Source organism: Lagenorhynchus albirostris, chromosome 6 (assembly GCF_949774975.1).
Source record: "Lagenorhynchus albirostris chromosome 6, mLagAlb1.1, whole genome shotgun sequence".
Classification (NCBI taxonomy): domain Eukaryota; kingdom Metazoa; phylum Chordata; class Mammalia; order Artiodactyla; family Delphinidae; genus Lagenorhynchus; species Lagenorhynchus albirostris.
This window is the reverse complement of record NC_083100.1, coordinates 64,186,897-64,214,281: the sequence shown is the minus strand read 5'-3', so window position 1 is coordinate 64,214,281 and position 27,385 is coordinate 64,186,897. Positions and strand designations below refer to the sequence as shown.

General features: G+C 39.3%; 1 protein-coding gene and 1 pseudogene across 11 annotated transcripts in view; both read left to right on the top strand.

The window, feature by feature from the left end:
- Positions 1–27,385, top strand: part of B3GALT1 (beta-1,3-galactosyltransferase 1) — a 112,812-nt gene that overhangs the window by 8,685 nt on the left and 76,742 nt on the right. The window contains exon 2 of one of the 11 annotated variants that reach the window (XR_009541166.1): positions 26,071–26,188. The exons of the other annotated variants lie outside the window; for them this stretch is intronic. The gene's annotated coding sequence lies outside the window, so the exon portion shown is untranslated. Of the gene's footprint in view, positions 1–26,070; positions 26,189–27,385 lie in introns of those variants that run through there. 11 annotated transcript variants of the gene reach the window in all.
- On the top strand, positions 226–3,574 carry LOC132521541 (coiled-coil domain-containing protein 117-like; annotated as a pseudogene).

The window sequence follows — 27,385 nt, the reverse complement described above, 5'->3', positions numbered from 1 at the left end:
CTAACCTCTGTATAGTGGATTTTTTTCTGTGTGTCTCTTGGCATTAGTGCCTTCTTTGTGTGTCTCACATCTAACCTCTTCGGGAGAGGATTTGATTCGTTTCATTATTACGCAGCTCTCACAGCAACTTAGCTCAGACGCCACAGGCCGGTCTAAAGATGCCCCGGCCCAGATCTCTGACCCAGTCAGCTGTGGTCCAGGAGAACTGTGTTACCTGAGACGAACATGTCCACCTGGGCCCAGTGCACTTGTGGGTACTCTGTACAGAGAGAAGTGTTAGGTGTGGTAGGTTCTCAGCCTTGCAGCACCTTTCCTCCAGAAAAGAAGCCCTCCAAAAATGTTTCCTGAATGGCCAACTGGCTCTGGGGGCTGGGCCTTTGCTTTAGGCAGAGCGAATAATAGCTTTTTTGAAAAGATGAGCACAAGAATTGCTAAATTCCAACATTGTGCAAGACACAAAGGAGAGAACAGTTGACTAAAATGTTGTCCCTATTCTCAAGGTGCCGGCAGACTAGTAGCAAAAGACAGATATGTAAGCCTCTAAGAGCAGCAGCAGATGACCATGGCTAAGAGTATGGGCTTTGGATATCAGTTCAAATCATAGGTCGTCTATTTACTAGCTGAGTGACCTTAACTTCCCTGCGTTTCAGTTTCCTCAGTTTCCTCATTTACAAAGTACAGCCTTGTACTGGGAATATACAGGGAGGGAAGAACGCCCAGCACACAGCCTAGTGCTTTGTGTAAAACTGGAATATGAGGATAGTATTACTAACTTGCATGAGGTTATAATACATAAATTTGGACGTAAATCACTTAGCTTGGCACACAGGGGAATCTTACTGAAGGATAGCCATCTATTTTTCTAATGCAATGTAAATGTGAAAATCAAAGTATCCATAAAGTATCACGGAAAGGAAAAAAGGAGAAAACAGAGGTCAAAGAAGCCCCTACTGAGAGCTGGCTGTTTGGAGCAAGCCAGTAGTTGGCAGGGTCAAGGCTCAACCCCAGGAGCACAGTGGTGGTTTTTTCCCACTGTGCTATCCGGAGCTGCTGGCTTTTCTCCCCAGGCTGCCAGAAAGCAAGGAGCAACCACGTGGGGGAAACTGAGGCATGCCAGCATCCTCAGGACAACGGCAGCCCCATCTGTAATAAGCTACTCTGTTATCCTGCAAAATGCATATCCTGTTATAATGGGAGAGCTCAAAATGTCTAGAGATTTGCATTGATTTTGTGTCCATCTAGGGCTATTAGGGTGTTATTACAGCTGAGGCGCCGTTTTGAGGGTTTGTTTACTTAAGTTGAACCACTCCTAGGAAAGCACAGTATGAAAAATACATGACTGTGCTCTTGGATTTATTCAGCTCAACTTTTTCTCTCGTCACTGGACTCTGAACTCAAGTACTAGTTTGAAAGTCTAATTAATAGCCAAGAAGGTCATTAGAGAAGGACTTGAGAGTTCATTGAAGGATACAGCCATACTTAGTTTATGTCACACGAAAAATTAAACACAAAAGTAATAGCCACAAAGATTTGTTTTTGCTATGTGATAGTCTTAGACCAGAGTGGGGAGACTTATACTTGATTAAGCTTCTGATGAAAGTAAAAGATCCCCTTTCATAATAAATGAAGATAACTATTTCTGGACTAGAGGTCACAATTTATAATATTAACATGCCTGGCATTATGATGACAGTGGCACTTTAGTGAGTCACTGAGAGGATACGGACCCTGGGTATGGGAACGAGAATTGTGATGAATGCGGGAAGCTGGCTATCACGGCGGCACTTGTCCTCTGCAATCATCAGGCCAACCTGCTACCCTGCAATATGATGAACAACGAGGTAATCAGGACATTGCTGTGCATTAACAGGACAAGATGCTCCTGCTAAAAATCAGGCCCGCACCACCACAGTCACCCTTTTTTTCTGAGATTAAAATGAAATGCTGAATTTCAGTTCTTGTCATCTTCCTTTTCAGACATTTGGAAATTATCTTCTACTAGCAGACTTGTGCCTTTGGCTTCTCCAGTAGCTTCTTAAGCTACCTAATAAGTATAACTCTTATTTCTTATCATCTGTAAATTGGGATGCTTAATAAATTCCATAGGATGATCATTTAACATTCTACAAAAGGAAAACTAAAGGTGTCACCGTTGTCTTTGGCATTCATGATACAGTGTCTTTAACTGTATAAACGCTGTCTAAAGAGTTCATTCCATGCACTGGAGACAGGACTTAGGGTGCACCATATTTGAACCTGGAGTGCAGCAGGGTGCTTCACAATTCAATATTATGTGTGCCTATTTGACCTTGAGTCCCCTGAGAACAGCCTCGGGTTGGTGGTGCATTCCTCAGCGACATTGTTCCAAGGCTCTAGATAACTTTTCCAAATAAAAAAGTAGTAGAAAATAACGTAAAATAGTAAAACAGTGGTCATCTAGTGATCGTTTAGCCTGTTTTCAGCACCCTCTCTGTAATACAAAGAAAGTTCCAGTTAAAAGTTCAGTAGCAGTTTTTTCTTCTGCAGCAAAAGATAGATTTTCAAACGATAGTTCTGGATTGATACAAAGCACCACTTCCCTCAGAACATTGTTGCTACTGTCATCATCAGGTCCTCCTGCCTTGGGGAAGCAGCATATGTAAATTTTAAAAGGAGCACATTTATCAAACTTAGAAATACAATGACAGGTTGAAGGTGTGTTGCTTGGAAGAATGCATTTCAGGGGGGCCGCGGGCGCAGCCTCCTCGTCTCTCCCCCGCCACGGCGGCGCTCTGCGGGCTCTTCAGTCGCCTCCCCCCTGGGCGGCGGCTCGGACTTCCTGCAGCCGCCGCCGGCTTTCCTAAGCCGGGCCTTCCCGCTGGGACCGGACGCGCCGGGCTGGCCCCGCAGTCGGGGCCCCAAGCAGCCCGGGCGGGAGCGGGGCGCGCCGATGTGTTTCAGATCACCGCAGTTCACCGTAGAAAGAAACACAAGCGAGAGGAAGATTGTCCAGTAAGAAAGAAGAGGCTATAACTGAAGCAGAGCTCTGTGCTGGTCCTAATGACTGGATTCTTTGTGCACGTCAAGATATAGAGGGTCATGGAGTAAATCCGTGCACTAGTGGCCTTTCTGCACCTGGCATGTTAGTTGTTATTTGTGAAGAGACGAATCAGACAACAGGAGAACCACAGTGTGCAGTTGCCCGAAGGAGGCTTCAGGAAATTGAGGACAGAATAACTGATGAAGATGAACTTGAAGCTGACAGAAATATTAACCGTCTTCCCAGGCTTGTCCTTCCTGATACCATGAAAACAGGTTTGAAGAGGGAATTTGATGAAGTCTTTACAAAGAAAATGATTGAGTCCATGAGCCGTCCTTCAGGGAGCTTGTGCTCTGGAAGCCTCTCCCTGAACTCCTTTCTGCTAAAGCCGTCATCTAATGCTAAGAACTACGCAGGAGAGAGCCAAACTAAGTGTGCAGCTGCTGCAACTGTCTTCCCTCGAACTGAACTGTTCTTAGAACCTCGCAGACAGGGTTGCCTGTTTACACTAGTTTGGAGACAGCTGCTTGCACAGAAGAAGAGATGGAACTCTAGAAGCCAGTTTCTACACCAAAGTTGTCAAATTTAGAAGGCTTATGTGTTCAGTCATGAGCCTGCTTGTACAGTATAGGGACTTGAAAGTTTTGAAATGGGTGTAATATCTCCACCTGTGATTTGGGATGGGACTCTCATTTGGGGTAGCCATTTCTTGAATTCAACTTTTTGCCAAGGAAACTTGTCTCAAGGGAAATGCAGTTTTCTAGGGGGCTTATTAAAGGAATAAGGAGTACATTCTGCAAAGTCAAGTGTAGAAGCTATATGTGTAAGCATGACTTCTAAGTCATCTGTCACATTGTCTAAATCATTCAGATACTTGAGTTGAAAAAGATGCATTAAGAAAGTAGGATGCTCTCCTACTACGGGTACCCTGGCAGTCGAGCCACAGCTTCATCTGTAGACGTGAGCTCTGTTTACAGTGGTGACTATATATCGTTGGGGGGAAGGAGGAAGAAGGCAGTAGTTTAAGCCTATGCTGGGGAATTTAACAGAGGCTCTGAAACCTGTGTATCAGTTGTCAATTCAGTGTAGCTGTATTGATTAAATAGCCAGTAGCATTGTGGCTCCCCTCTTTGCCTCTGATAATGCAACGAAAAATACAAAGAAAAGGTTTTTCCTTCGAGGCTTTTTTGCCTTGTGCTACCATCGCTCCTTGGTTTCCCTTCCAAAATCGATAAGCCCAGCTATTCAGTAATGTTTACAGCTTAATTAACCTTGAGTGATAGTTTAAAAGATTGTGAGGTAAACCATGTGCGAATGGGCTCTGGGAGAAGCATCCCTCAGGTAATCGTGGGGCGGTGCTGTATCAGCTAAGCCCAGCATATAAATTCTGTAGTTAAAAAAAAAAGCAAGTTGAGTTGTTTAATGTTAATTTAGAAAACAGTGACTGAATAATTAGCTGAGCACATATGGGCAAGTGACATTGAGATTTACTGAGATAGCCAACTTGCCTGTTGTTTCAACTGTTGTGCAGTAAGCCTAAAAGTTAGCAGAGGGCTTCCCTGGTGGTGCAGTGGTTGAGGGTCCGCCTGCCGATGCAGGGGACACGGGTTCGTGCCCCGGTCTGGGAAGATCCCACATGCCGCGGAGCGGCTGGGTCCGTGAGCCATGGCCGCTGAGCCTGCGTGTCCGGAGCCTGTGCTCCGCAACGGGAGAGGCCACAACAGTGAGAGGCCCGCGTACCGCACAAAAAAAAAAAAAAATGTTAGTAGAAAATACCTTCCTGCTAGCAGGAAATCTTCATCTTGAGGACCTTACCCAGGCTCAAGGTGTCCTCTGAGGGTAGCCAGGATTGAAGTTCTTTATTTCTCAGGAAGAGCTCTTCTGCGTGGCAAGGACTCGGTAGTACAAAGTAAAATGACAGTTCCTTTAGTCCTACAGAATATCCACTATAACTTGTTAAATGAGTGTAATATTAGCCCTTTTATCAGACAACGGGAGACCACCCCAGTTCCTTCCATTTTGCTTTCTGGGTTTCTTTTGCCTTTGTAGGAATCAGACACCTTGTGTAGAAAACATGGTTTGTGCCAAGCAGAGGTGACTTTAGGCGACAGCTCCCAGGCAATTTTGAAACCCATGCCGAAGTCCCTCCCCTTGTTACAGATGGCATAGCAGTCACAAGTCTGTTAACTGGACTGTTTCTTCTCCTGCCTGTTGTTCCTGCTTTCTCTATTTCTGTCTTGATAGTTAGGAAAAGATTTGATGTTTCATATTTAAACAAAATAATGTCTGCACAGTAAAATTATTCAAACTGCAAACCAGTATTGAAACCAGTTGGAAACCAGCTAATAGTTTCTTAATCTCAGATTTAGAGATGAATGTAAACTGTATTCTGTTGAAATGTGCAAGTGTTTGATTCATGCTGTTTAAAAAACTCCTGCCCCTAGGTCCTTGTTAATGGGACCAACTTGTGAAGTTTGTAGCCTTAAAGAAATCTCTACTCTAAAATGTTTATTCTGCTACAGCTCAAAAGCATGGAGTGACTGCCTGGAATTTGGAGTTAATCCCAGTGTTCAGGTGAAGGAGAGGTGACAGCTTTCCAAAGAAGAACCCAAACACACTAACACTGTCTTCTACAGAGATTGTTGGGCAGGCCTGGGATCCAGGTCAGTGAACAGGAGGAAGGAAGAGCTCTGAAACAAGGCTCTGAAACCACGGGTATATGTAGGAGAGAACTAACAAGATTCTGTTAATTAAGAGCTAAGCAGAACTTGTTTCACGAGTCCTTTTATCTGACATGATCATTATTTCTGCAGGAAACATGGATGCTCAATGATCCTTTTTAAACTTTGTCTTGCATATGTTTGTACAAAAATTGTCTTCTTCATCCTTGTGATGCTTATTCATCTGAGCTGTCTCCACAGTCCCCATGCCTCTGCTTTGTTTTTCTTTTGTAGAGGAAGGGTTTTGCTTTTGCCGTAAGGTTTCGCTAGGGAATTGACAGGTCTGGTCATTTCGTACAGCGTTTGCGCATGGATCAAACAGTGGCTTACTATGCTAACATGTGAAAAGAAATAATTGTCTAAGGCAGGTGAGCTTTAATGAACAAACGTATATTTTCTCTGCGTTTGATTAGGGTGCGTGTGGTTTTGTTTTGTTTTTTAAATTAATATGAAGAAAGTTAAGTCCAGTTCGCACAGCTATTAATCAAATAAAAATTGCTACTCATTCTTGAAAAGGTGCAATTGTAAAATTTTAAAAATAAGTGGAGTGGAGGCTAGAACCATGAGAAAACTGTTTACCAGCAGGTTCGTTAATTATTTTGGATCTGGAACTTGGTTTTGTTTTTTAATAGTAATAAGAATGGTGGAGTACTAGGAAAGCTGCGGAAGATGCTGTTTTACGTTAAAATGAGAATCTGGTGTTTCTGTATTTTATTGTTTTCAGTAAAATTTCTTAAGTGTTTTGGAAAAAAAAGAATGCATTTCAAGTCAGTGGATTCACATTTACCTTTTCTCTGTATATGTATTTATTTAATTTTACCCATTCTTAATGGTGTTGTTTTGTAATACTATACATCAAGGTGTTTTTTCCATCGTCCACCAGATGTTTAAGGGGAAGTAGAAGCAACAGAAAGGAGAGATGTTTGAAAGAGGTCTTGTATGGTTACTCAAGGCAGTGAACCAGTACTTCATAGATTTGTAACGAGCCAAGGCAAGTGAAACCCCTGCTATTTCACAAGCATCCTTCTGGTTCTTTCATCAGAGGTTCAAGTCTTTTCGAAGCAGTGAAGTTCAACATCTGGAAATAAAGATAAGAAATTGATTCACCCACCTTCACAGGTTCAAAAGTCTCTGACTCCTACACATGCATTCAACCAAGACATTTAATCTACAGGTATTTAAGAATGGGGTCAGATCTCATGGTCCCTCATGTCTATTAAATATCCAAGTTCTAAACAGGCTGCCTCTTGTCCATTGATGCCTCCCCACCACAATGTCTAGCACGTAGTAGGTACAAAATACATGTTAGTTGAATCAACTTGGAATTTTGAGGGAGTGAGGAAATCCAGATTTGAAAGGAAAATTATCAGCATTTGTTGTTTGTAGATTTTCTGATGATGCCCATTCTAACTGGTGTGAGGTGATACCTCATTGTAGTTTTGATTTGCATTTCTCTAATAATTAGTGATGTTGAGCAGCTTTTCATGTGCTTCTTGGCCATCTGTATGTCCTCTTTGGAGAAATGTCTGTTTAGGTCTTCTGCCCATTTTTTAATTGGGTTGTTTGTTTTTTAAATATTGAGCTGCATGAGCTGTTTATATATTTTGGAGATAATCCTTTGTCTGTTGATTCGTTTGCAAATATTTTCTCCCATTCTGAGGATTGTGTTTTCATTTTCTTTATGGTTTCCTTTGCTGTGCAAAAGCTTTTAAGTTTCATTAGGTCCCATTTGTATATTTTTGTTGTTATTTCCATTACTCTAGGAGGTGGATCAAAAAAGATCTTGCTGTAATTTATATCAAAGAGTGTTCTTGGGCTTCCCTGGTGGCACAGTGCTTGAGAGTCCACCTGCCGATGCAGGGGACACGGGTTCGTGCGCTGGTCCAGAAAGATCCCACATGCCGTGGAGCGGCTGGGCCTGTGAGCCATAGCCACTGAGCCTGCACGTCCGGAGCCTGTGCTCTACAACGGGAGAGGCCACAACAGTGAGAGGCCCGCGTACCGCAAAAAAAAAAAAAAAGTGTTCTTCCTATGTTTTCCTCTAAGAGTTTAATAGTGTCTGGCCTTACATTTAGGTCTCTAATCCATTTTCAGTTTATTTTTGTGTATGGTGTTAGGGAGTGTTCTAATCTCATTCTTTTACATGTAGCTGTCCAGTTTTCCCAGCACCACTTATTGAAGAGACTTTCTTTTCTCCATTGTATATCCTTGCCTCCTTTGTCATAGATTAGTTGACCATAGATGCGTGGGCTTTCTGTCTCTGGGCTTTCTATCCTGTTCCATTGATCTATATTTCTGTTTTTGTGCCAGTACCATAGTGTCTTGATTACTGTAGCTTTGTAGTATAGTCTGAAATCAGGGAGTCTGATTCCTCCAGCTCTGTTTTTTTCCCCTCAAGACTGCTATGGCTATTTGGGGTCTTTTGTGTCTCCATCCAAATTTTAAGATTTTTTGTTCTAGTTCTGTAAAAAATGCCATTGATAGTTTGATAGGGATTGCATTGAATCTGTAGATTGCTTTGGGTAGTATAGTCATTTTCACAGTGATGATTCTTCCAATCCAAGAACATGGTATATCTCTCCTTCTGTTCCTATCATCTTTAATTTCTTTCATCAGTGTCTTATAGTTTTCTGCATACAGGTTTTTTGTCTTCCTAGGTATTTTCTTCTTTCTGTTGCAGTGGTAAATGGGAGTGTTTCCTTAATTCCTCTTTCAGATTTTTCATCATTAGTTTATAGGAATCCAAGAGATTTCTGTGCATTAATTTTGTATCCTGCAACTTTACCAAATTCATTGATTAGCTCTAGTAGTTTTCTGGTGGCATCTTTAGGATGCTCTGTGTATAGTAGCATGTCATCTGCAAACAGTGACACTTTTACTTCTTCTTTTCCGATTTGTATTCCTTTTATTTCTTTTTCTTCTCTGATTGCCGTGGCTAGGACTTCCAAAACTATGTTGAGTAATAGTGGCGAGCATGGACATCCTTGTCTTTTTCCTAATCTTAGAGTAAATGCTTTCAGTTTTTCACCATTGAGAATGATGCTTGCTGTGGGTTTGTCATATATGACCTTTATTATGTTGAGGTGGGTTCCCTCTATCCCCATTTTCTGGAGAGTTTTTTATCATAAATGGGTGTTGAATTTTGTCAAAAGCTTTTTCTGCACTATTGAGATGATCATATGGTTTTTCTCCTTCAATTTGTTAATATGGTGTATCACATTGATTGATTTGCATATATTGAAGAATCCTTGCATCCCTGGGATAAATCCCACTTGATCATGGTGTATTATCCTTTTAATGTGTTGTTGGATTCTGTTTGCTAATATTTTGTTGAGAATTTTTGCATCTATATTCATAAGTAATATTGGTCTGTAATTTTCTTTTTTTGTAGTATCTTTGTCTGGTCTTGGTATCAGGGTGACCGTGGCCTCATAGAATGAGTTTGGGAGTGTTCCTTCCTCTGCAATTTTTTGGAAGACTTTGAGAAGGATGGGTGTTAGCTCTTCTCTAAATGTTTGATAGAATTCACTTGTGAAGCCATCTGGTCCTGGACTTTTCTTTGTTGGAAGGTTTTTAATCACAGTTTCAATTTCATTACTTCTGATTGGTCTGTTCATATTTTCTATTTCTTCCTGGTTCAGTCTTGGAAGGTTATACCTATCTAAGAATTTGTCCATTTCTTCCAGGTTGTCCATTTTATTGGCATAGAGTTGCTTGTAGTAGTCTCTTAGGATGCTTTGTATTTCTGCGGTGTCTGTTGTAACTTCTTTTTCATTTCTAATTTTATTGATTTGAGTCCTTTCCCTCTTTTTCTTGATGAATCTGGCTAATGCTTTATCATTTTGTTTATCTTCTCAAAGAACCAGCTTTTAGTTTTATTGATCTTTGCTATTGTTTTCTTTGTTTCTATTTCATTGATTTCTGCTCTGATCTTTATGATTTCTTTCATTCTACTAACTTTGGGTTTTGTTTGTTTTTCTTTATGTAGCTCCTTAAGGTGTAAGGTTAGATCGTTTATTTGACATTCTTCTTGTTTCTTGAGGTAGGACTGTATTGCTATAAACTTCCCTCTTAGAACTGCTTCTGCTGCATCCCATAGGTTTTGGATCATTGTGTTTTCATTGTCATTTGTCTCTAGGTATTTTTTGATTTCCTCTTTGATTTCTTCAGTGTTCTCTTGGTTATTTAGTAACGTATTATTTAGCCTCCATGTGTTTGTGTTTTTTATTTTTTTCCCCGTAATTCAGTTCTAATCTCATAGTATTGTGGTCAGAGAAGATGCTTGATATGATTTCAATTTTCTTAAATTTACTGAGGCTTGATTTGGGACCCAAGGTATGGTCTATACCGGAGAATGTTCCATGCGCACTTGAGAAGAAAGTGTAATCTGCGGGTTTTGGATGGAATGTCCTATACATATCAATTAAATCTATCTGATCTATTGTGTCATTTAGAGCTTGTTTTTCCTTATTAGTTTTCTATTTGGATGATCTGTCTATTGGTGGAAGTGAGGTGTTAAAGTCCCCCACTCTTATTGTGTTACTGTCAATTTCCTCTTTTATAGCTGTTAGCAGTTGCCTTATGTATTGAGGTGCTCCTATGTTGGGTGCATATATAATTGTTATATCTTCTTCTTGGATTGATCCCTTGATCATTATGTAGTGTTCTTCCTTGTCTCTTGTAACATTCTTTATTTTCAAGTCTATTTTATCTGATATGAGTATTGCTACTCCAGCCTTCTTTTGATTTCTATTTGCGTGGAATATCTTTTTCCATCCCCTCACTTTCAGTCTGTATGTGTCCCTAGGTTTGAAATCGGTCTTTTGTAGACAGCATATATATGGGTCTTGTTCTTGTGTCCATTCAGCGATCCTGTGTCTTTTGGTTGGAGAATTTAATCATTCACGTTTAAGGTAATTACTGGTATGTGTGTTCCTATTACCATTTTATTAATGGTCTTGGTTTGTTTTGTTTTTGTTTTTGTTTTTTTTTTGGTAAGTCCTTTTCTTCTCTTGTGTATCCCACTTAGAGAAGTTCCTTTAGCATTTTTTCTTTTTTTTTTCTTTTTTTTGCGGCACACAGTCCTCTCACTGCTGTGGCCCCTCCCACCATGGAATACAGGCCCCAGACGCGCAGGCCCAGCGGCCACGGCCCACACGCCCAGCCGCTCCGCGGCACACAGGATCCTCCCAGACTGGGGCACGAACCCATGTCCCCCGCATTGGCGGGTGGACCCCCAACCACTGCACCACCAGGGAAGCCCCTAGCATTTGTTGTAGAGCTGGTTTGGTGGTGCTGAATTCTCTTAGCTTTTGCTTGTCTGTAAAGCTTTGGATTTCTCCATCGAATCTGAATGAGATCCTTGCTGGGTAGAGTAATCTTGGTTGTAGGTTCTTCACTTTCATCACATTAAATATGTCATCCCACTCCCTTCTGGCTTGTAGCATTTCTGCTGAGAAATCAGCTGTTAACCTTATGGGAATTCCCTTGTATGTTACATGTTGTTTTTCCCTTGTTGCTTTCAATAATTTTTCCTTGTCTTTAATTTTTGCCAGTTTGATTACTATGTGTCTCGGTGTGTTTCTCCTTGTGTTTATCCTGCCTGGGACTCTCTGCACTTCCTGTACTTGGGTGGTTATTTCCTTTCCCATGTTAGGGAAGTTTTCAACTATAATCTCTTCAAATATTTTCTCAGGTCGTTTCTCTCTCTCTTCTCCCTCTGGGACCCATATAATGTGAATGTTGTTGCATTTAACATTGTCCCAGAGGTCTCTTAGGCTGTCTTCATTTCTTTTCATTCTTTTTTCTTTATTCTGTTACGCAGCAGTGAACTCCACCATTCTGTCTTCCAGGTCACTTATCCGTTCTTCTGCCTCAGTTATTCTGCTGTTGATTGCTTCTAGTGTATTTGTCATTTCAGTTATTGTATTGTTCATCTCTGTTTATTTGTTCTTTAATTCTTCTAGGTATTTGTTAGACATTTCTTGCATCTTCTCGATCTTTGCCTCCATTCTTTTTCTGAGGTCCTGGATCATCTTCACTCTCATTTTTCTGAATTCTTTTTCTGGAAGGTTGCCGATCTACAATTCATTTAGTTGTTTTTCTGGGGTTTTATCTTTTTCCTTCATCTTGTACGTAGCCCTCTACCTTTTCATCTGGTCTGTCTTTCTGTGAATGTGGTTTTTGTTCCACAGGCTACAGGATTGTAGTTCTTCTTGCTTCTGCTGTCTGCCCTCTGGTGGATGAGGCTATCTAAGAGGCTTGTGCAAGTTTTCTGATGGGAGGGACTGGTGGTGGGTAGAGCTGGGTGTTGTTCTGGTGGGCAGAGCTAAGTAAAACTTTGTTTGTCTGCTGATGGGTGGGACTGGGTTCCTTCCCTGTTGGTTGTTTGGCCTGAGGTGACCCAACACTGGAGCCTTCCCGGATCTTTGGTGGGTCTAATGGCGAACTCTGGTAGGGTTCACACCAAGGAGTACTTCCCAGAACTTCTGCTGCAAGTGTCCTTGTCCCCACGGTGAGCCACAACCACCCCCCGCCTCTGCAGGAGACCCTCCAACACTAGCAGGTAGGCCTGTCTCCTATGGGGTCACTGCTCCTTCCCCTGGGTCCCAGTGCACACACTACTTCGTGTGTGCCTTCCAAGAGTGGAATCTCTGTTTCCCCCAGTCCTGTCAAAGTCCTGCAATCAAATCCCACTAGCCTTCAAAGTCTGATTCTCTAGGAATTCCTCCTCCCGTTGCTGGACCCCCAGTTTGGGAAGCCTGACGTGGGGCTCAGAACCTTCACTCCAGTGGGTGGACTTCTGTGGTATAAGTGTTCTCCAATTTGTGAGTCACCCACCCAGCAGTTATGGGATTTGATTTTATTGTGATTTCGCCCTTCCTACCGTCTCATTGTGGCTTCTCCTTTGTGGGGTATCTTTTTTGATGAGTTCCAGTGTCTTCCTGTCGATGATTGTTCAGCAGTTAGTTGTGATTCCAGTGCTCTCGCAAGAGGGAGTGCACGCATGTCCTTCTACTCTGCCATCTTGAACCAATCTCAGCGGCATGAAGGCTTCTGTTGTTGTGGCACATGGGCTCAGTAGTTGTGGCTCACAGGCTCTAGAGCGCAGGCTCAGTAGTTGTGGCACACAGGCTTAGTTGCTCCACAGCATGTGGGATCTTCCTGGACCAGAGCTGAATCCGTGTCCCCTGCACTGGCAGGTGGATTCTTAACCACTTTGCCCCCAGGGAAGCCCCCAAAATGTTTTATTTTTATTCTCTACAGTTCTTAGCATAACATGTCACTTGATACTTAATTGAAATGAAAATTATGATTTAAAATATCTTCATGTAAATCCATTAAAACAGTATCAATACTTATCAGTACATGAAATTCACATTACTAGATCACGAATATGGCATTTGAGATGAGAACAGTTCCTTCTTCCACTCCATTCCTTTGTAGTTGCAATTATCTTTTGAGAGGAAATGTACCATCCCCTTGACAATGCTGAGATTATAACTTCAGAAATTTCCAAAGGAATGAAAATGGATCTTTTTCCTCTGGAGCAGGCCACTTCTTCTGCCTCTCAGGTCAACCCAATGCCCTAGGAGTCTTAAGACATTTTTAAAGAAAGAAATGGCTTTGCGAATATAAAGGAAGTCTGAACTGAAAAAAACCTAATGAAGAGGTTAAATTTAATAAGACAGCTATTTCTTGCTAAATGATTTATGTGCTGATTGGGCTGATGCCCCTTCACAAGTAGAGTGTGGGATGTGTCCAGGCTCCTTTGTGAAGAATGAACTCCACCACATTTTCCTTGAGAGGCAAGAGAGGAACTTAGGTTGAGCATTTGGTGTGAAGGATTTCGGAAGTGGCTCAATTTAGCTAACTTAAGATTGAAATAGTGAGAAAACCAGTAAGATCCCAAAGGGAAAATTCTTTCTTCTGTAAAAACTCATCTTTTGCCCCCAAAATGCTTGCTTTGTAGTACAGAAGGAACTCTTGGAGCTGTGATTTTAAATCAGTTGCTATCATTCTTGCCCAGAGGGCAAGAATAAACCTGAAACTCATCAGCCATGTAGTAAAATTACATCTGTTAATAAAATGCATTTTTTCTTCGTAGAAAGTACTACTATATGTTCTGTAAGTGATCTCTAGATTTCATAATAATTATTCTGCATTTATGGTTAAAACAATTAAAAACACTTATCAAGTACCTAGGATGTATACAGAATGATACTAGGTATTATGAAAATATCATACGTGGACAACCCTACAGACTCTTGTCTTGAAATATAAAATAAATGCTGAAAATATTCATAAAAGTAAAGATTGGGGAAACTAATATCTTCTTTCTACTTTCGGTTGCCTTTTTCTATTACTAGTGATAGGAAGGGCATAAAGGAACAACTTTGGTTTAATAAGCTTATCAATAAAAAAGTAAGTAAACATTTTGGAATGTACATAACAGCTGCATGTTTTAAACAAAGTAGACAGCATCTGTTGAGACAAGAGAGAAGCCAAATTATGATCTGTTCTTCCTTCTCAATAGTCTATGTCCAACAGAGGCATTTTGAGAACTCTAGTAAACTATTCAGGTATGAAAATAGAAGCTAGTGTATTTGTGTTAATGGAAAAAAAAAAGAAAAGAAAGAAAGGCTTTTGATCACTGGATTCGTCTCTAGCCCCTAAAGAAAGGTACTAAACAGTGTTAAGAGTAACAAAGGAAAATATGAGCTGCAAGCACATCCTTGAAGACAAAGTCCTGATGAGTTTTCATACAAGACCAAAGGTTTGGGATAGAACGCAGCCAAGAGTCATTTACATGGAAGTGGAAGAGATGCTTTTGAAATGAAATCACTCTAGCTTAAAAGTTATAGAATATAAAAGACTCAATTTTTAAGTGTTATGAGAAGAGATACTTTGCATTTATACGTACAATTACCTCAGTTTTCAACAGCAAGGGAAAAGTTTCCTTTTTTAGGTGTAAGAGCTCCAAATAGCCTTGTAGTCTACATTAAATGTCCAGTGCCCCTTTCCTTCACAAAACTCCTCTGGTTCATTTAAGTCACTGAATTCCAAATCTTCATTGGGGTACCAGAATTAGTCCCCATTATTATATTCATAAATTAATCCTAAATAGATTATAATACTTCAAAGTTGGCTTCTCATTTTCCCTTTTAATTCTACAGTATAGTTGATACTTTTCACTAGAGTTATTAGTAATATTAAAATATTGGGTAGCAGTTGCCTGCACAGCTGAGGAGGAAGTGCATACCCAGGCATGCGCATGCAGATGCATAGTGAAACCCAAAGACATGATTGGGTTAGTCTCAGAAATAATCCTACCCTGTTATTGTTTTATAAAGGCCTAAATTAGGTTGGCATAAATACAAAAAAAGCATTCATTTTTATTTATGTATCTTGAATATGCTTTTATAAATATGTCAAATGAACATATTTTGAGAGTTTAATGTATTTTATAATTCTATTCCTAGATAAACATACTCTTGAGAAAAAAAAAAGAGAAATAATTATTCCTTGATTCATTCCAAATTAGCTGAAGGGACCAAAACATAACAAAGCAAATAATGAATGCAAATAAGGAAAGACTCCCCGTATTGCTTTCCTTCAGCCCCAGATTTATTAGAACATGAATATATGAAAATAAGTAATGGCTTTCTACACAGATCTTTTTTTTTTTTTTTTTTTTTTTTGCGGTACGTGGGCCTCTCACTGTTGTGGCCTCTCCCGTTGCAGAGCACAGGCTCCGGACGCGCAGGCTCAGTGGCCATGGCTCACGGGCCCAGCCGCTCTGTGGCATGTGGGATCTTCCCGGACCGGGGCACGAACCCGTGTCCCCTGCATCGGCAGGCGGACTCTCAACCACTGCGCCACCAGGGAAGCCCTCTACACATATCTTGATCCATGCTGGTGGACTGACTGCTTGGGTGTCCCCAAGGGAAGCCTTGGTAGTCTGAGCTTTACAAAGACCAGAAAAAGCAAGTAGGGATATTATAGTCGTTTGGGCTGTCTCTTTAGATACCTGCTAACTTGCCAGGTTAAGGAGAAAAATGAACAATTCACTTAAAGGTGGCCTTAATTAGGTAAATTTCATTTAAAGTATCTTTTCAAAAGATACTTTTTTGTATGAGAGAAGTTTATTAATCTTTATGGCTCTAACGAGGAAGGTCTTTGTTAAATATATGAAGAAACTTGTAGACACTGTAGTAATATATTCACTCCATGTCTTCCAGAAACCAAAATCTTTATTCTGAATAGTAGGATTGGGTTTCTTTGCATCTGGTTGGAGGTGTTTTGTTTTGTTTTGTTTTGTTTTGTTTTCCTTAAATGAAATCGTCATCATGGTCTGAAAACTGGTGGGCAAAGGACCTCCCCACTCAGGATTTACGACGTTACCCTCTGATGAAAACCTACTAACTTGCGTGGCATATCCACTCTAGGTTAGAGGATATGGAATGATGGTGCGATTACAAATTCCACTCATAGGAAAGGCAATTATTTTGATGACAGGAACACGTTTATTCTCAAAGATATCAGAACATAAATTAAAATGTTAGATACTCAAGCTGACACCTGGAAAAATAAAGGTTTTTCCCAGTGTGTATGGTAGATATTTGCCTCTGATAAATTCATAAAATGCATCTTTTTCTTAGTGTTGTCACCAGCAACTCTCCCAGACACCTGAAATTTCCGTGCTTTTAAAATGCACTTAAGGTTACGTGAGGTATATGAGAGACATTTGGAAATTGCAACGTTTGGAAGTAGTTGATAGTGATTGTGTGGAGATTCTAACAATAGCCAAGGTGCCTTTGGATCCTATTTGCTTTTACTAATGCCTTGATCATAAATTAGAGTCTTGTTACATTTGCTATTCCATTTAGGAAATTGTTGCTTAACAGGACCCTAGTCAGCTTAGAAAGGTAATATACTTCCAGAATTGCCTAATTTTCTCACCTTCAAAGGATTAGCTAATATAAGAACTTTTTCTGTTGACTCTATCTTTAAAGAGCTAGGTGGCAGTAGAGAAAAAAATTGTATTTGGAATTGCACTGAGTTAGTTGGATTCTCCTGAGGGTGTGCCCGTTGGATAGGCAGTCTAGCAGCTCTGGGGATCCCAGGCCAGCCCCAGTAGAGGCAAAAAAAAAAGCCTCTGAGCTCCAAGACCTTGTAAATTGTCACTTTAGGCTGCACAAATCCTGGAGAGTACAGATGTGATATACTTCAAGAAATAAGTCTAGATCGAGACCCCAGCCCCTGCAGGTACCTTCCGCTCTCCTCCAAGACTAAGTAAGAAAGAATAGAATCGGTTGCTGAATTTCCTAAATCTCAGTGCCTTCTTTTTTCTCTGTTTTGAATTTAATTTTCATCTTTTAAAACGTTATATGCAGTAAGATTCACTCTCTGGCATATATTTTTATGAGTTTTGACAAACGCAGAGTCATATAACAACCACCACGATTAAGATACAGAATAGTTCCATCATTCTACCCCCATTATGCTACCCCTTTGTAGTTGAACTCGTTCCCCATCCTTAATAGAGAACAGAATTATTCTCTGTAGTTTTGTCATTTCCAGAATATTGCATGAGTGGAATCATACAGTATACAGCCTTTGAGTCCGTCTTCTTTTGCTTACCATAATGCATTTGAGGTTCATTCAAATGCAGTATATATGATAGATAGACAGATGTTCTTGCATGTATCCATAGCTTATTCCTTTGTATTGCTGAGTAGTATTCCACTATATGGATGTACCACAGTTCATCTATTCCTCAGCTGAGGGACATTGGGTTGTTGCCAGATTTGGGCAAATATGAACAGTACATTCAGGGTTTTGTGTGAACATGGATTTTCATTTCATCTGAAATACCTAGGAGTAGAATTTTGGGGGTCATATGACAAGTATATGTTTAACTTTGTGGGAAACTGCTGAACTGTTTTGCAGAATGGCTGTACGATTTGGCTTTTACACCAGCGGTTCATGAAAGTTCCACTTGATCTACATCCTCCTTTGCACATGGTATTGTCAGCCTTTTTTTTTTTTTTTTTACTTGTTTGTTTAGTTTAGTTTTTATTTTAGCCATTCTAACAGGGATACAATGATATCTCATGGTGGGTTTAATTTGCATTTCCCTAAAGACTAATGAGATTGTGTATTTTTTCATGTACTTATTTTCCATTTGTATATCCTCTTTCGCCAAATGTCCATTCAAATCTTTTGTTCATTTTTAATTGAGTTGTTTATTGTTGAGTTTTGAGAGTTCTTTAGATATTCTGAATATCAGTTGTTTGTTAGGTTTGTGGTTTGGAGATGTTTTCTCCCCATGTATGGCTGGTCTTTTCATCCTCTTAGTGTCTTTCTCAGAGCAAAAATTTTATCTTGATAAAATCCAATTTATCAGCTTTTGTCTTTCATTGATCATGCTATTAGTACTAAATCTAAGAAATCTTTACCTAATCCAAGGTCACAAAGATTTTCTATTACGTTTTAAACTAAAAAGTGTATCATTTTTTATATCAGTGCCCCTTTTAATTAGGCCATTAAGTACTCTGTGAATTCTGAGTATTGTAAATGGACATAGAAATTTTAAGATGTCAGAGAAATTTTTAAATGCCCAATTAGATTTTTAGCTCCTTGAGTCAAAGGCTACATCTCCCAGTGACATCACTGTGCCTCACCCTAACCCCATCCTTGTCAGCAGCTAGGTGTCCAATGAACACTTATTAAGAACTGATATATCCTCTTGGAGAAGCAAACCTATTATCTCAGCATTGTGTAGTACAGGAAGGATAGGCTTTCAATCAGTTCTAAGTTCAAATTACAGCCCCATGCCTTTCTGGCTCCATGATCTTGGGAAAGAATTTACTTTAGTTCTCTGTGATGAGTTTTCTGACTTAAAAATATGGACTGATGGGCGTCCCTGGTGGCTCAGTGGTTGAGAGCCCGCCTGCCAATGCAGGGGACACGGGTTCGTGCCCCAGTCCGGGAAGATCCCACATGCCGCGGAGCAGCTGGGCCCGTGAGCCATGGCCGCTGAGCCTTCGCGTCCGGAGCCTGTGCTCCGCAACGGGAGAGGCCACAACAGTGAGAGGCCCGCATACCGCAAAAAAAAAAAAAAAAAAATATGGACTGATAATGCATTCCAAGGTCTTTGTGAGAATTAAGTGTGGTAACATATGAAAGTGTCTTCGTAGTACGTGGCATGTACTGGAAACTCCATAAAAAGTTATTTTCTCCCTTTTTTCTTTTTCCATCCAGTCCTAAATATGTCTCTGTTTACAGTCAAATAGCTCTGGTTCTGAATAACTGAAATCTCCAACATGCTATGAATCAATATATTCCACATCTGCAGTTTGAATATATTCTTTCATGTACGCATGATTTTTTAGCAAAGATGACTAAGATGGTTCCACGTGGCCATTTTCAACAGGTTTTCTTAGAATAACTCTTTTACTGTACACAAGTAGAGGGAATGAAAAGGGGCCACGTTAAAATGGGGAGTAGTCAGAAGGAAAACCCAGGAGTGTAGCATTCATGGGAGAGTCCCCGTCTCACTCATGTTTGGAATTTGGCTGGGCAGTTTTAATCAGCACCTGGCAATCCATAAGTTAACTAATTATTAAATACAAATGGGAGAAAAATGGTTCTGCTTAGGATTTGCTTATCAGATCATTACCAATAACTTAGTGCATGTAAGTTATGCTACCTTTTATTAATATCTCAACTCTTTATTAAACTAAAAGGATTTTTCTATGTAAAATCGCTCATTAGTGGATGACTGAGGGGATCAAAAAGGCTAGCATAGTTTCTAGTCCCAGATATTAGGTTGGTAAACTGGATAATCAGAATCATTTTGCTTGATTGGCAGGCTACAAAGTAAGCCCCCAGATTAGTTAGTTTAAAAGCACAGACCAACACAATATCTTTAGGTGCTCTTGAAATTGGTTACTTTGAGAGTTGACCTGAAAAGAAAATCATGATGACATTTTGTCTAATAATAGTGCTATGCCTTAAGCATTTGCTCAATGCCAGGAAGTGTCACTGAAGCTTTTTGTACATTATCTCATTTAATTATTATAACAACCCTGTGAAATGGCTATTATTTTATGAACAAGGAAATTGCAGGCTGAGGTTAAATATCTGCCCTAGGTCACACTAATAAATGACTAACTCAGCATTTGAACTCAAGTCTGTGTAACTGGAAAGCCTCTTTTTAACTGCTATCCATTATCACCTTATCCTACATGGCTTACAACTTGTGGAAGTATGGATAGAAATGCTCTCTAAGACATAGAATCTCAATTTTGAAGACCCAGTGAATCAGGAATGTACCTAACTTTTAGATACGCAGCACAAGGCCTTTTGATTAGGCGCATATGTATTTCCATTTGCAATTACAAGATTAAAGGTCACTCTAGTTTTATGTTTCCTTATTAATATCCTAAACATTTTAGCACTTACAAATGCATATCATACCAAGTATGTTACTCTTCTCAAACTCATCTAAACATATTCAGTGTTACTGATTAAATTTTTCAATATCTGTCAAGAGGTAATTATCATTTAATAGAGCTGTCCAAATGTTTCCTAATTTCCTAAATGCAGAATTTCCCCAGCCAAAAGAAAACATTGCCTTAACCCCTTAGGCAGAGACAATATGGAGCCTCTACTATCATTTTTAGCAAAAATTCCTCTGAGTTTCTTAGTGAAAGGACAATATCCTATTCACTGTGGTATAGTGCATTGATTTAAGGAGAGAATCAATTAATGATTGTTGGGTTGAGGTATGAATGAATGAATGAATGAGTGAATGAATGTGGCAGTTGGCAAATTTTAACTCAGTAAATACTTTTAGGATGAACAAATCAATTAATGAATTCATCTATTTACAAATTTTAGCTCATAGAGCAATAACTTTACCCACTTAGAATGAATTTTAGAACAAGATCATTTAGAAGCAACTTTTGATACTATATATATTATGTTTGAAGGTATAAACACAAATATATAATATTTGCATATATGTATTTATGGTACATATATATATTTTTAAGGAAAACATTAGTATCAAACTTACCTTGCCCTAATTTACTATGCATTTTCATGATATTAAATTTATAGCTCATGGATATGTCTCCATGACTGGCACTTTAAAATGGTTTACTATAAACTAGATCAGCTCTGCAAAGAACTGCATAAAAGATGCATGAAATAATAGAAGTCACAAGCAGCAGACATATGTTAGGTTTGGGGCCTTATATAGGCCAAATGATAAGTGAAAAATAGGAGGAAGAAATTAACTGCAGAAAAGCAAGACATTGCCTATATGGTAGCAGTCGGACTCTCCAATTCTACATGAACTTCCCTAAGTGAAAGTTACAAAATTCAGTGAGCACAAAATTCCAGACTCCTTTGGCAGATTTCTCGCTCCACATAGGCTGCTAAACTACTGTACTTCAGGATTTCTGGAAAGAATTTCAAAGGCAGTGGGAACCACATCCAATCATATATATTTTTTTGATTTTTCATCACTCTTTTGCATACTTATTAGCTGATTCCAAAGTAAAACAACTAGGGGGAAACCATAACCAAGTCCAAGTGGTCGTTTATTCTTGCCAATCTACTAATCTGGAGGAGATTTATGCTTCTGACCTAAAAAGGTCCAAACCCACGCCTGGAAGTATGGCTCATCAGCTTATTGAAAGGTTAAACTGATAGCTAGCTATTCTGAATACTCAATTTAAAGATCCGTGCTTCAGATTGAAATTGAAATGGTGTCCCATTTTTTCAACTATTGAAAGGCTATTGTTTATGCCTCGACTTACAGGACATTTTTTCATAACTTTGTGTTCATTTGTTTATTTGTTGAACCATCATGTGGCTGTTAAGCAGGTGATAATAAAATCACTGAAAAAGTAATTTCTCATTCGTTCAAGAATCCCATGTTACAGTCAACCAACTATGTGACCTAGTATGTTCAAATTTTCTAACAATCATTTGAATATTTACTGTTAACATTACAATAAACATGGATTAAAGAGCCAAAGTCCCCTACCTTTCTTATACCTTGATCCCAGCAAGCATCTATCAAAATGAGAATATTACTGAAAAGATTGAAGAATGATTTTCCTTGCCATTGTCATTCCCAGAGTTTTATTTTTCTATATGAAAACGGAGAAACCATTATCCTTTCGATATTTGCTTCTGTAGCTCCCCTGTGTTTATTCTTAAAACTTGAACTGAAGCTAATGAACTGGGTTTGCTTAATTACATTAATAAACTTATTAAAAATCAAACTCACTAACAATCAAAAGAATGCAAATTAAAGTAGCAATAGGATATTATCATTTGCCTCTCAGAGCAGAAGCACTAATTTTTTTTTATTTTTTTTTTTCTGTGCGACATCTATAGATACGACTTTTTTTCAACTCTTAATATTATTTATTTGTGCTTACCTTATATTTTTTTCTTATTGACATTGACAGAGATATGTCAATTTTACCTGTATTTTCTTTTTTTTTTCTTTATTGGAGTATAATTGCTTTAGAATGGTATGTTAGTTTCAGCTTCACAACAAAATGAATCAGTTATATATATACATATGTTCCCATATCTCTTCCCGCTTGCATCTCCCTCCCTCCCACCCTCCCTATCCCACCCCTCCCAGCGGTCACAAAGCACCGAGCTGATCTCCCTGCGAAGCACTAATTTTTAAATGATACTGTTTAATGCTGATGAGGTTACTTTAGGTAATCCTTCCCATGTGCAATTTGTAGTAGGAAATATAACCTTCCTGGAAAACCTAATGATTCTGCCTTTTTAACCAATAATGTGAGTTCTAGAACTCTATAAGAAGGAAGATAAATATAAATGCAGATAAAGATTTGGGAATAAGGAAATTCTTTATGCTGTTATTTGAGACAAAAATTTTAAGCCAGTTAAATGTTCACAGTATGAAATTAGTTAAATTATACTATATACAAATGATGGCATATTTTCTATCCAGTAAAAGGTGTGTTTACAAAAAATGATGAAACGCTCATAATATAATGTTACATAAAAATATAAACTGTTGGGCTTCCCTGGTGGCACAGTGGTTGGGAGCCCACCTGCCGATGCAGGGGACACGGGTTCGTGCCCCGGTCCGGGAAGATCCCACATGCCGCGGAGCAGCTGGGCCCATGAGCCGTGGCCGCTGAGCCTGTGCGTCCGGAGCCTGTGCTCCGCAATGGGAGAGGCCACAAGAGTGAGAGGCCTGCGTACAGCAAAAACAAAAAAAAAACAAAAAACAACAACAACAAAATATATACATATATAAACTGTAAAGAGTATAATTCCAGTTTACTTTTTAAAGTATACACACATAGAGAGAGACAAAGACACACACACACACACACACACACACACACACACACACACATACACGTGGGGGAGGGGAGAGGGGTTGTATATGCATGTGTATATGGAAACCAGACTCAAAGGCAGACCATCCAAAACCAGAGATATAGTGGTTATCCCTGAGCTATTGATGATACTCTTTTCTTTCTTACACTTTTCTGTAATTTCTGGATTTTGTACCCTCAACTTATAACACATATACTTGGAAAATAATTATTTTTAATTAGCTCATGAGACCCCAGCATTATATAAATGAGTGACATGGAATATAAGATTACCAAAACATGAAAGTAGGAGGATAATCAATTTCAAAGGAAGACTGTGAGATACAGTATTAAGCACGATTATTTTATAATTTTTAAGGGCTCCTCTCCTAGTGAGTGATTTTAACTCTGGTTAAAGCACTGTTTAACAAAAGGAATTTTTAAATAGTGTATTTCGAGCATTCCCCAAGTTTCCTGCTGTTTAGACTATAAATAAGATTATGCAACATTGGATTTTTTATTTAATTTAATAGTATTCACAGGGATCTTAGGAAACTTAAACAGAGACGCTTCCATACCCAAATACATGAAGAAATAACACTACGTGTATTACCAATTTCTACACATCTGATTACTTTGTGTAACCAGCAATGTCTTATATAAATCGGACAATAATAGGAAATGTGCTTTTATTACAGGCAGAGCTCTGCTCTAGGTACTGTCGAAAGACCCAAGAGAAACAATCAATAGAGTCCTTACCCTTCAGGGGTCTGTAACCAAATGAAAGAAACCAGAGTACAAAAAGAACATCAGAAAATGTGTTAGGCAACTGTACAAAGAGATGGTTATGTAAATATGGGCGCACACACACACACACACACACACACACACACACACACACACACACACACACACACACACACACACACACACACACACACAATGACAGGTATCTAGGATGCTTTCCCACCTCCACAGAGATGTTTCTGACTTTTGTAGTCATGCTCAGCACCTCCAGACCTGGATGTTCTCTCTCCCCTCTTAGGGATTATGTCATTCACATGACTAGAACATAGATGTGAAAGATGAGGGATTCTGGCCATGTAAGCCATGTGAGGGGGTGTTTTGTGGGGAAAATTCCACCCCATTTTCCCCCAACCATCCCTTCATGGAAATTAGCATGGTTTAGAGGAAAATCCGTAACCTTGGAATTAGAAGACCCCGTCCACATCCCAGTTCTGACACTTACTGAGTTTCTTGAACATGGGAAAATTACATTACCTTACTAAACCTGTCTCCTCTTCTTTAAAGTGTGAATGACAGAACTGATGACACACGGTGTTCTGAGCAGTAAATTAGAGAACACAGGTGAATGAGGTGGTGCAGCAATGACCCCATCAAAGGCACTCGATAAGCTTAGTTGAAATTGGATTCAGAGCCTGGATGTGGATTAACCATCAGTGCTTCTCTGTATCTGACATACTCTTTGACAAACATGTCACAAGAATCTGTTTTATTTTCATCGGCTCCCTGCCTTGGTTTCCTAGTCTGTGAAATGGGACATTGTATAACTTCAATTTCTGCTTTCTAAACATCTGAGGGTCTACAGTGAGAAATATGATTTAGATCATAAGACAATTGGGAGTAACATTTAGAAAAACTTTCTGAATTCCTCTTGCCATTGTGCACCTTGAGTTTGGTATTATTTGGCTTTGTTTTGTCTTTGAAAAAAAATGCTTAGAATTCTGTCTTTCAGTTCTGGTCTCCACTTATATGTGTTTCTTCTCTGTGTACGTGCTAAGGTTTTTTTGTTTTGTTTTTGGTTTGTTTTGTTTTTTAAGATCAAGTAATGAGTTTCTCATATGGAGTAAAAGTAGATTGTAGTAACTTCCCAGTGACTACTGGAGAGAAGAGTAAGAGACAATTAAAATCACATTGAATTTTTCTGAGTATCAGGCACATACCAGATTTAACTTGGAACTAAAAATATATAATCCCACTGTTCAGTAGAGTTTGGGGAAAATAGGGTTTATAATAGAGTTTTTTTAATAACAGAGATGTAAAATGAACAAGTAAACAAACTACGTATATGGACATGACACTTGATGACATTTATTAGTATACCAATTGCTAATGATCATTATGAATCATCGTATCTACCAACTAAACACTTTAGGAAAAACGAAACCTCCTATGATATTGTTATAGCATTCCTCCAAAGGAGGACATTTACAGTCTCCTGAGAACAATTAAAACAATATGACATATTTGTACCTTGATGTCTCTAACAGTGTATTGTCATTAATTACCAAGTATATTTCAAGCACTGAGTGGATTTACTCCATTGGGTCCATATGCCTAGAACAATGGTTCTCAACCAGGGGTGATTTTGCCCTCAGGGGATACTTGGCAATGACAGAAGACATTTTCCTCTGTCACAACTGACTGGGAACATGTAGTGGCTAGAGACCAGAGATGCCGCTAAACATCCTACAATGCACAAGTCAGTCCCCACAACAAAGAATTATCTAGCCCAAATTGTCAATAGTTCCGAAGTTGAAAACCACCGGCCTAGAACAAGCATGAATTTAGGGATGATCTGTAACATATCCGTTCATCCGATCCATGTGTTTTGAATACCAATGCTAGGTACGACAAAAAGTGTAGACGTTTGGTGGATGTACATTTGTGGTTGAATAATAAACTAGGAAACAGCTTTTCCTCCTTAACTCTGAATCAGTTCACCATTTACTTGCTTCACCTCTCTTGTATTCTACTTTACTTCTATTGTCACCTCTGCATTTTTTTCTCCTTTTCCTTTCCGTGCTTCTCCCTCCATCAACTCTGTGTCCATTTTCTTCTTCTGTTTCCCTATGACCCACGCTACACCTTTCCTCTCCTATACTTTTCATCTTCCTGTCCTTTTTTTCCTTTCCTCTAGGATTGAAGTGCTTGAACATTCTTCCTCATCAGTGCATAAATTGTGTGGAAACACAGAACTAAGTTTTATGTATAGTGGACACAAAGAGAAGAGTCTGTACGCTTCTTCCATTAGCAGGCAAAATAGAGACCCAACAGCTACTTCGATATTTTGTTTTTTCCCTCCTTAGGATTTGGAGACAACTTTGGCATTGAAAGTAACTTATGTATTTATGTCCTTTCAATAAGCAGAACCTTGTGGTTTCTTGTGGACCACATTTTCACAGGAAAAGAGAACTTATAAAGGAGTACCAACCTGCACAAATGGGAGGGGTGGCAAATCCTTTGGAGTGAAATTCTTAGGGATTGATTAAAACGTTAAAGCAAACCATTTTCTCTGACTTATCCCATTCTGCTAGAATGAGGGGTGGGCCAGTCAGAGCGACTCCCTAGTACCTCCTTGGAAAGTCAGGGTACCTGGGCTGATTCTTACACCCATCTTTATCTCCTGATGGGACACCTATCAATTAACAAAGACATCAAATGCAAAGATTTTGGTCACAGAATTGGGAGGAGGCTAGATCTCTGCAGGTGTACTATCACCTGAGAGTCCAGAAGAGCCTTAAGAGGGACTTACCCAAGCAGAAATGCATCTTTTTTCATTCATTCACTTTTTTCATCCCTTCATTGAATGTAACTAGATGCCAGACATAGGTGAAGTATTTGGACAACAATGTCCAGGTTATTTTTTTTTTTTTCTCTTTCTCTCCACACATTTCTTCAGTCTTTTTAAACAGGCCACGTAGCAGAAGAAGGACATTTGGAGCCACTTGGAATTGCTTGTCGTGTGTAGATTATCAGAATTTAATGGTTTGCATGATGAGAAGGGAATGGCAGACTCATCAGGAAGGTAGTAGAAGTATTTCAGATTGGTAGATGTTTTAAGACCAACAGATTTCTTTAAGTTACCTGCTGTGATAGGTCCATTTTCTTTCTATTGTGGAAAGGCTCTGACTTGCATAAAATATATCCACAGTGATTTCCTGTTTTTCTGATGCAGTTAGCCCTGATCAATATGCTTTTTTTCCGTTGGTTAGTATTTATTGATCATAGCTACTACATCGAGAATGACTGTTGAAGTACAAATCCCTTGGTATGCACGCTCAGAGAAGCTATTAGTGCCTCTCACTAATTTGTAGGTACTGGTCATTTCATGTGTCCACGGGCTCTGTGGTTCAGTGCCCAGCAGGCAAGGCCAAATATGAATGTCAGTTTATGAAAACAGCCGTCAAAAAGAACAGTAAGAACCAGAGCATCACATATTGTATTGTTCTCAC